Source organism: Rhinopithecus roxellana, chromosome 9 (assembly GCF_007565055.1).
Source record: "Rhinopithecus roxellana isolate Shanxi Qingling chromosome 9, ASM756505v1, whole genome shotgun sequence".
Lineage (NCBI taxonomy): Eukaryota > Metazoa > Chordata > Mammalia > Primates > Cercopithecidae > Rhinopithecus > Rhinopithecus roxellana.
Window position 1 is genome coordinate 133,557,095 of NC_044557.1, and position 9,973 is coordinate 133,567,067.

Below are 9,973 nucleotides of genomic sequence, written 5' to 3' on the forward strand. Positions count from 1 at the left end.
GGGGGTACCAGCAGTGTCCCTCCGTGCTTGTAGGACAGTCGTGGGGGCCATGGTTAAACACCTCAGGCCAGTTCTGCAGCCTGTAGTTGGGTGTTATTCCTAACCTCTAAGGCTTGAGCTCGTTCTCTCCTAAATATCCACATAATAAACTCCTTTTCTGCTTAATCAGCTAGCACCAACTTTTGGTACGGGTTGAGCAACACTAATCTGAAAATTCAAAATCCAAAATGCGCCAAAATTTGAAACTTTGTGAGAACTGACATGACACCACAAGTGGAAAATTCCACATCTGACCTCATGTGACAAGTTGCAGTCAAAACACAGTCAAAACTTTGTGTCATGCATAAAAGTATTTAAAATATTGTATAGGTTTACCTCCATATAAGGTATATAAGAAATACACATAAATTTTGCATTTAGACTTCGGTCTCATCCTCCAAGATATTTTATTATGTATATGCAAACATCCCAAAATCCAAGAAAACCCAAAATCTGGAACACCTCTGCATCCCAAGCATTTTGGATAAGGGATACTCAACCTCTATCTATCTATCTATCTATCTATCTATCTATCTATCTATCTATATGTATGTATGTATTTTTTTTTTTGAGATGGAGTCTCACTCTGTCACCCAGGCTAGAGTGCAGTGGTGGCATCTTGGCTCACTGCAACCTCCACCTCCCAGGTTTGAGCAATTCTTCTGCCTTAGCCGCCTGAGTAGCTGGGATTACAGGCATGCGCCACTACACCCAGCTGATTTTTAATTTTTGTATTTTTAGTAGAGGGGGATTTCACCATGTTGGCCAAATTGGTCTCGAACTCCTGACCTCAAGCCATCCATCCACCTCAGTCTCCCAAAGTGCTGAAATTACAGGCATGAGCTACCTTGCCTGGCCCCTGTGTGTGTGTGTGTGTGTGTGTGTGTGTGTATATATATATATATATATATTTTTTTTTTTTTTTTTTTTTTTTTTGAGACAGAGTTTTGCTCTTGTTGCCCAGGCTGCAGTGCAATGGCGTGATCTCAGTTCCCTGCAACCTCCGTCTCCCAGGTTCAAGTGATTCTCCTGCCTCAGGCTCCTGAGTAGCTGGGATTACAGGTGCCTGCCACCATGCCCAGATAATTTTTGTATTTTTAGTAGAGACGGGGTTTTACCAGGTTGGCCAGGCTGGTCACGAACTCCTGACCTTGTGATTCGCCTGCCTTGACCTCCCAAAGTGCTGGGATTACAGGCGTGAGCCACACGCCAGGCCCTTTCAATATATTTTATTAAAAACCTTTAGTGGTTGAATATGAACATAATGGCTCAGTTTTCCATACTATCTAATTTTATATTTAGCCCAGTCATTCTTTGCAGGATCACATAGATTTTAATCTGTGCCTTTAGTTCTAGAACACTAAGGGGAAAAAAGAAGTAAGATTTTGTTTCCAAAAGATCAATGAAAATGGCTAGAGTAAACCATGGAATTAGACGTTTTCAAAATTTCAAAGTAATTCCTCTTGTAAAAGTAGAGCAGAATAAGACAAGTGTATGTTTGGCTTTTCATGTAGAAAAAAGAAAATGTTCTGATTATCAGGCCTGGCTCTCTAACTTGCCCTCCAGAGGAGGCCTCCTTTGGTTTTTATCTGCAAAATGGGGATAACAAGACCTATATCACAGATGTATTACAAGGATTAAAGGAGGTAACATGGAAAACAGTAGCAAAGAACCTGAGCTCACATTGTCCATACCACGCAAGGTTTTCTAAATTTTACAAATATGTAAGAATATAAGGTAGAGAATTCAGGTAAGCCCTGTCACTGGAGGAAAAAAATACTAGTCTAGTAAAAGTTTGCAGATCAGATGAGACACCACTGAATTAGAAAAAATTTTTTTAATATGCAGTGATCTTCAGTGATTATGATCTTTATTGACGATGGGGAAATCATTAAGTTTCCACCTTGATCTACTTTTCTCACACTCAAATGACTAGACACACAAGCTACTTGTCTAATTAGGAAGTTCATTTTTTTTCTATAGCCCACTGTTAACAAATTTGTCAACTTGGAGAAAAACTGTTTCAATAAATATGTCCTTTAAAGGTCATTTAAATACAGGCTTCCATGGGAAAAAAATATCCCTATTTGGCACTCTGGAATAATAAGGGTTTTATTCTTATAAGTCTAAAGTATCAAAACTAGGGCTGGGTGTGGTGTAATCCCAGCACTTTGGGAGACCAAGGCAAGAGGATCACTTGAGCCTGGGAGGTAAAGGCTGAGGATCACGCCACTGCACTGGGCGACAGAGCAAGACCCTGTCTCAAATATAAATAAAGTAACAAAACTAAAATAGTTTATGGATATACTTACCAGTCTGAGTATATAACAATCTGCCAGAGAAAAATTCACATCCCAAAGGAATTCGTGCATTTGTTCAGTAAGTGTTTATTGAGTAACTACAGTGTGATTGATACTGCCTCCTGTCAAGGTAATCTACAGGCAAAATTGTAAAGAAGGTAAGCTTTGCATCGATATTTAGCAGCTTCTCTCTTAGCAACTTCTCTGTTGCCTCTGGATAACCAGCACCCTCTCTTGCCTTCCACTGCTCAGAAAACTCCCCCACCTCCATCACCATCCCCAGCTGAAGCCCTGCCATCCTGCCTGCCGTTCCAGGTAGGTCTCAAACTGGATATGTCTCCACTCTTCCTTCTAAAACTAACCCTTCTAGTATGCTCTCATCTGTGGAAAGGGACAGGTAGCTCAGACATGCCACATCATGAAAGAATTTTAACCCTCTGCACTGAACGCACCTTCGAGCGGGGGATAATTGCTTAACAACCACAGGAAACGATTTCTAACTATTCAGGAGGATTAGTACACCCTACACTTATCATTTCATACCTGTGTCTACACATTCTCTACTGATGTGCAAGGCACGTCTCATCCTTGTTTGCCATCGTTTTGCTTTTTCTGCTTCTTCAGCACCAGTCAGGGACATGCAGTCTACCAGTCCACTAAAGGCCAGGTGTGTGACCATGCACTCATTTTCCAGGTCCTCAGGTGGCGGGTCATTCTGGACCTCAACCATACCCATGGCTTCAAGCCTATAAATAGGAAAAGGGATGTTATGTTTCCTATTCTGGCAGTGTGCCACACAGTCACGCCTGGACTGTAGTCCAAAATTTTTAAATTGTTTATGCTTGTGCACACATACAGCAACAGACATGCAAGCGTGCATATTTTTACCCTTTAAGTTTTTCCTTTGATATTTACCTGCCTTTTGGGGAACTGATCACAAAAAAAAGTCCAAATTAAATAATATAATGTTATTTACACAGTAATATAACCATGTAGTAGATACAGATGGTATTAGAAATCTTAAAGGTTGCTTTGCTTTTTCCTCGGAAGCATAAAAGGAGCCAAGATGTGTAACATACTATTTTTTTTTCTGTCCTATTCTCAACGTAGGAGTCTGAGCAGCTGCTATCTCAACAAATACCTAAGCTAAGTAACTATTTTTAAGCATGAAAAAGAGAAGCTTTCAGGAACCTTCATTTACTGACGATCTGTGCTCCAAGCATTTGTACTCAAATAATTTCAATGTGGATAATAATATATAAAAAGTGGTTTAAATTTTTTAAAGTACTTTACACTTGTCAGTTATCTAACAACATACCTGGGAATTTAGGTAGCAACATCAGAATGCTCCCTACACAGTAAGCCGAGCTCAATACCTATGCTGATTGAATAATTGCTATACAATCATTTGTAAAAATTGAGGCACAGTATATCTATGTGATTTGAGTATGGTTTCTTGTCCCATTAGTGACAGCGGTAAGAATACATGCCGAGCTTTACACTTTTTTTAACATATTGAAATTTTCAAATATATACAAAAGTAGTACATCATAATAAACCCCATCATAGTTTCAACAATTACTAACATTTTATTTTGCCAAACTTATTTCATCTTTCCTCTTTCAACTTTTTGCTTGTTTCAGTATTTTACTTTTTATTTTATTTTTTTCTCTTTTCTTTTTCTTTTTTTCTTTTCTTTTTTTTTTTTTTTTTTTTTCCAGCCTCCCTACTAGCTGGGACCAGAGGCCGATGCTACCACACCTGGCTAATTTTTTATTTTTTGTAGGAATGGGGTTTTGCCATGTTGCCCAGGCTGGCTTGTTCATTTTTAGAGACAGGGTCTTGTTGTGTTACTCAGGCTAGTCTTCAGTGACATGATCATAGCTCACTGTAACCTCTAACTCCTGGGCTCAAGGGATTCTCCTGTCTCAGCCTCCTGAGTAGCTGGGATTACAGGCACGCACCACCATGTCCAGCTAATTTAAAAAAAAAAAAAAAAAAAAAAAGGCCGGGCGCAGTGGCTCAAGCCTGTAATCCCAGCACTTTGGGAGGCCGAGACGGGCGGATCACGAGGTCAGGAGATCGAGACCATCCTGGCTAACATGGTGAAACCCTGTCTCTACTAAAAATACAAAAAACTAGCCGGGCGACGTGGCGGGCGCCTGTAGTCCCAGCTACTCGGGAGGCTGAGGCAGGAGAACGGCGTGAACCCGGGAAGCGGAGCTTGCAGTGAGCTGAGATTCAGCCACTGCACTCCAGCCTGGGCGGCAGAGCGAAACTCCGTCTCAAAAAAAAAATTTGTGGAGACAGAGTCTCGCTATATTGCCCCAGCTGGTCTCAAATTCCTGGGCTTAAAGTAATCCTCCCACCTGGCCTCCCAAAGCCCTGGGATTACAGGCATGAGCCACTATGCCCAGCTGCATGTTGCAGTATTTCAAAGCAAATCACAGATGTCTCATTTCATCCATAAATTATTCAGTATACATATATCTCTGAAAGTAGTCCTTGCATTCTATGTGTATTTGTGGTCAATGATCTCCCAACAGTGGCCAAAGGACTCAGACACTCAGCAAAAATTTCTAGTACTTTATTTTATTCTTTTCCTATATATGTCTCTCCTGTGTATCATTCTCCCTCAAAAGAGAAAATCCAAATCAGTAGGCCAAGAAATAGAAAAGTTAAAAAAAAAAAAAAGAAAAAATAGCCAGGCGCGGTAGCTCACGCCTGTAATCCCAGCACTTTGGGAGGCCGAGGCGGGCAGATCACGAGGTTAGGAGATCAAGACCATCTTGGCTAACATGGTGAAACCCCATCTCTACTAAGAGCACAAAAAATTAGCCAGGCATGGTGGCATGCGCCTGTAGTCCCATCTACTCGGGAGGCTGAGGCAGGAGAATTGCTTGAACCCAGGAGGCGGAGGTTGCAGTGAGCCAAGATCATGCCACTGTACTCCAGCCTGGTGACAGAATGAGATCCAGTCTCAAAAAAAAAAAGAAAAAAGAAGTGCGAAAGTTTTGATGGTGGAAATATGAAATGTCAGCTTCAAAGTTACTTTAGAACATTTCAGTATTTTTCAGTTCTATGGATAGCACAAGCAAACGCCTCTTAAATCTTTCTCCAACAAGACCAGGTCCCTGGAGAAGTCATGGTTTAGAAACTCCATCCCAGGTACTCCAAAAATCCTGAGGTTGTATAGTCACTCTGTGTATAAATAATATGTTGTAGAAATTGTGGTGTTTAATAAAATATAAATAAAATTCCTGAGTGTCACACCTTGTTAAATATTTATTTGGTATATAATTTAACAAAGGTTTTCTGATATTACTATTTTATGGGTTTATCGAAGTTTGGGTTCTATTCTAATTTTAACATGGAATTTTAATTTCACACTCATTAAAATGCAATCCTTTCACTACAGAGGCAAATAGCTTCCCTACAGAGTGGCCACAAAGTCTGGAAACATAGGCAACTATGCATAATAAATGGTTTATTGATATTACATTACAGTATATTATATGTTTGATGTGTTGTCCCTCATTAGCAATGCATAGTTCAATGTGCTAGGCAGAATCACAATGAACAGGATACATTAACATGGCATTTCTAGCAATCCCTACACATGCATCTGTAATGCATCACCTCAGATCAGTAGTTCTCAGATATGACCCCTGGAATCAGCAGGATCAGCAATGCCTGGGAATGTTAAGAAATGCAAATTTTCAGGGCCTCACCCCAGACCTACTGAATCAGAAACTCTGACTAATAATCTGGGTTTTAACAAGCTCTACAAGTGATTCTGATGCAAGCTAAAGTTTGAAAACCACTGAGTCAGATTTTTGTCTCTGGTTTTCATGGTGGGTGGCAAGGAGGAACCTGCCTTTTTAGGGTACCTCATGCTTACCAGACTTTGCACATAAAAATGCAGGAGGACACTCAATTAAACTTATTTTTTTTAAATTTATATTTCTTTTTTTTTTTTTTGAAACAGTGTTTTGCTCTTGTTGCCCAGGCTGGAGTGTAGTGGTATGATCTCAGCTCACTGCAGCCTCCACCTCCCCGGTTCAAGAAAATCTCCTGCCTCTGTCTCCCAAGTAGCTGGGATTATAAGCGCCCGCCACCATGCCCGGCTAATTTTTGATATTTTTAGTAGAGACAGGGTTTCACCATGTTGGCCAGGCTGGTCTCAAACTCTGGTCTCAGGTGATCCACCCTCCTCAGCCTCCCAAAGTGCTAGGATTACAGGCATGAGCCACTGCACCCAGTCACAATTAAATTTAAGTTTCAGATTAAAAACCAGATACGTTTTTAGTATAATTATGTCCCTTGCAAGTATGTCCATGCGTATACATCCGAAATATGCAAGGGATATATAAGTATTCCTTGCATACTTATACAAAAAGTTATTTGTTGCTTATCCAGTATTCAAATTCAACTTTTCATTCCGTGTCCTAATTTTTTCTGGCTTACCTGATACCCAAGGGTGGTCTGATCTGGCCATAATGCAGCATACTCCACAGGGCTAAATCATGCAATCTAATTTTAGGTATGATCATCCTACGAGTTCCTCACCACCCTGGGGTCATGTGGTGGTGCTCTCCAGGTGACCTTTCCTCCTGTGTTAAGTGCAGGCACTAATTGGTGGTCACTTAACATAGTGAGATAGGGCAGAGAGCCACCTATATTTCTAAACTTAGTGACCACTCTGTAGGTAGAAACATTGGGGGTCAGCTATTGACAAAAGCTACAGAAACGTATACTGAATCTCGTCTAGTAAAAACTTTTTTTTTTTTTTTTTTTTTTTTACCTTTTGTCTTTATTTGTGGTGAATTTATTCCCATGTCATATGTTTTTGCCTCTTCAGTTTCTACTGGGATATCTTTTTTTTCTGTGCAACCTCTTCTTCTGGTTCAATGTGTTCCTTTTCAGCAAAGATCATCTCGATGTGGCAGGGAGAGCTCACGTATGGGTTGATCTGACCATGAGCTCTGTAAGTCCGATGGCGCATCTTAGGTGCTTTGTTCACCTGGCTGTGCTCAATGACCAGAGAATCTACATCTAAACCCTGAAGTTCAGCATTACTGTCTGCATTTTAAAGCACGTGCAGCAAAAATTCAAGACTCTTTGGGCCACCAGCCGTGTGCCCAGCCACAATGTTTGGCCTGGGAGCACCTACCAACTGCACAATTGTAACTTCGGAACAGTACACAGTTTCTGTAAAGTGACATCTTTCAGATACTTGGTTGCTTTCCGTATAGGCATAGCCTTCATGGCCTTGGCAGTTTCACAAGTGGTGAACATGAAGATTTGAACCTCTTGATTTTCATGATTTCGTGGAGTTTTCTGGGTCAAGTGAGCGGCAAACCGTTTTCACAGATCACCTCAGGCCACTTAGGGGAAGAGGAAGAGCGATGAGTTCTAGCTAACTTTTAAACACATGCAATGTGCAGACATTTCTCCTCTATCTAAAGAGCTTGACTAATAAGAAATCATTGCCTGTGGATAAAAATGTTGTTATATCCCTTAGCAGAGCTACATGCTGCTAGTGGGGCCTTTCCTGTAAATGGCCCTAATAAAGTCAGAAATTTAAAACCAAACCATTTTGACATCTAAATGTTTGCTGAATTATTCTCACATGGACATTTCTCTTTCATTTTTGAACTATTTGTCATCCTGCTTTATCTGTTTAAATGTACATAAAATAAATGCATAGTTTAAATATATAGTTCAATAAATTTTCACAAACATATACCCCCACTCCCATCAAGAACATTTCCTTCATTCTAGAAAAGATCCTCATGCCTCTTTCCAGTCAATACTCCCTCCAGAGGCAACCACTATTCTGATATTTATCACCACAGAGAGGTTTTGTTCGTTCTAGAACTTCGTGTAAATGGAATTGCTTTCATTTTTTACATATTCAAACCATATATTGCTATATGGCAGGAAATTTAAACTATATATTGTTTTCCTCTGAAATCACCTAGAAAGTGCTAAAGAGAGTGATAGTCCTTTCAATCTCAAGGAGAAAGGAGGGTATTTGACTATAATCTGGCCTGAGGGGAGGCATCAAAACCTGAGGAAGTGACTAGAGGAAGGGAAAAAGAGAGCTTTGGGTCAGAGATCCCTGGACTGCCTTCAAAGAGGAGTCCCCAAGTCAGGGTGCACTTGAGCCAGGGGACCCAGGAAGGGATGTCTGTGAGGAGCTGCGCCAGATGGCGATACTTCCAGCACTTCAGCAGGGTCTGCAGAGCAACTGCTCAGTTGCCTGGGTAGCAACACCCCTCACTAACCCTCTGGCTTTCAGAAACTGGAATCACACCATCCACCATGTCCTCCAAGATACCTGTAATAAGGACAGGTATCTATAGCATCTCAGGACCATTAGCAGGGGGAAGGAGCTTCTGTATCTGTATTTTGGGGGCAGACTGGATCGTAGTAGTACACCTTACAGTAAGGACAGAGGAATGTAGTTACCCTCATTCCAGCTAAGTTAAACATTCATCAAGTTATTTAATATTTTAATGCTTTATAAAGTACCCACTGGAGTAGCATCTAATTATATTTTTAAAAGTCTACTGCCCAGACAGAACATAAAATTTTAAATGCCAGCAGTATGGAATCTGATATTATCCTCTATGGAAAAAGTATTTCTGTGATGTTCCCTTTTGCTCACAGTCCTGGGAGATCCCGTGGATAAAAGAACATATAAATCCAAATAGCCAGATTACTAATATAGTTAATTTATATAACCAAATACAAATGGTATCACTTGAGACAAATTTAGAAAAATACATACAAAGAATAAAAAGCCTTTTTTTTTTTTTTTTTTTTTTTTTTTTTGTGATAGAGTCTCACTCTGTCACCCAGCCTGGAGTGCAGTGATGCGATCTTGGCTCACTGCAACCTTTGTCTCCCAAGTTCAAGCAATTCTCCTGCCTCAGCCTCCCACATAGCTGAGATTATAGGTGCGTGCCACCACACCCAGCTAATTTAATAAAAAGCATTTTAAATGTACCCCCAAAATGTTTATGCTCTTCAAAAATCCTTACTCCCCCTGAATTCTCTGAATTCCAAAATCTCTCAACTTACATGTTGCAAACTTATGTGTAAATCCTTCAGTGAGGACTCCGAAGTTGTTCTTGCTCCCTGAAAGTATAGTCCATCCCTCTCAGGACACAAGAGCCCTCACCTTCATTGTGTTTTAGGAGATACTTGGTAATATTATCACCCATGATACAAAGCCTTCTTGTTTCGCTGCTATGGGACGTAGAGTTCTCTGGGAGTAGGTTCCAACAGTTTGAGGCAAGATGTTTATCAAGAATCAACACCTGCAAAGGGGAGTAGGCCAAAGCAGGACTGGACTGAGGAAGTAATTCAACTGTGTTGCAGACCCAGCAAACTCAGCCAGGAGCTCTGGGTTGACTATTGCCGGTCAGAATGTCCCCCGCAAGGGGAATATTCACAAACTATGCATCCAGCAAAGGACTAATAACCAGAATCCACAAGGAACTCAAATCAGCAAGAAACAAACAAATAATCCCATCAAAAAGTGGGCAAAGGACATGAATAGGCAATTCTCAAAACAAGATATACAAATGGCCAACAAACATGAAAAAATGCTCAACGTCACTAAT

At 40.6% G+C, this 9,973-nt stretch overlaps 1 pseudogene; it reads right to left on the bottom strand.

Annotated features, from left to right (window-relative positions):
* Nucleotides 1-7,167: 7,167 nt before the first annotated feature.
* Nucleotides 7,168-7,713, bottom strand: LOC104668821 (annotated as a pseudogene).
* Nucleotides 7,714-9,973: the final 2,260 nt, after the last annotated feature.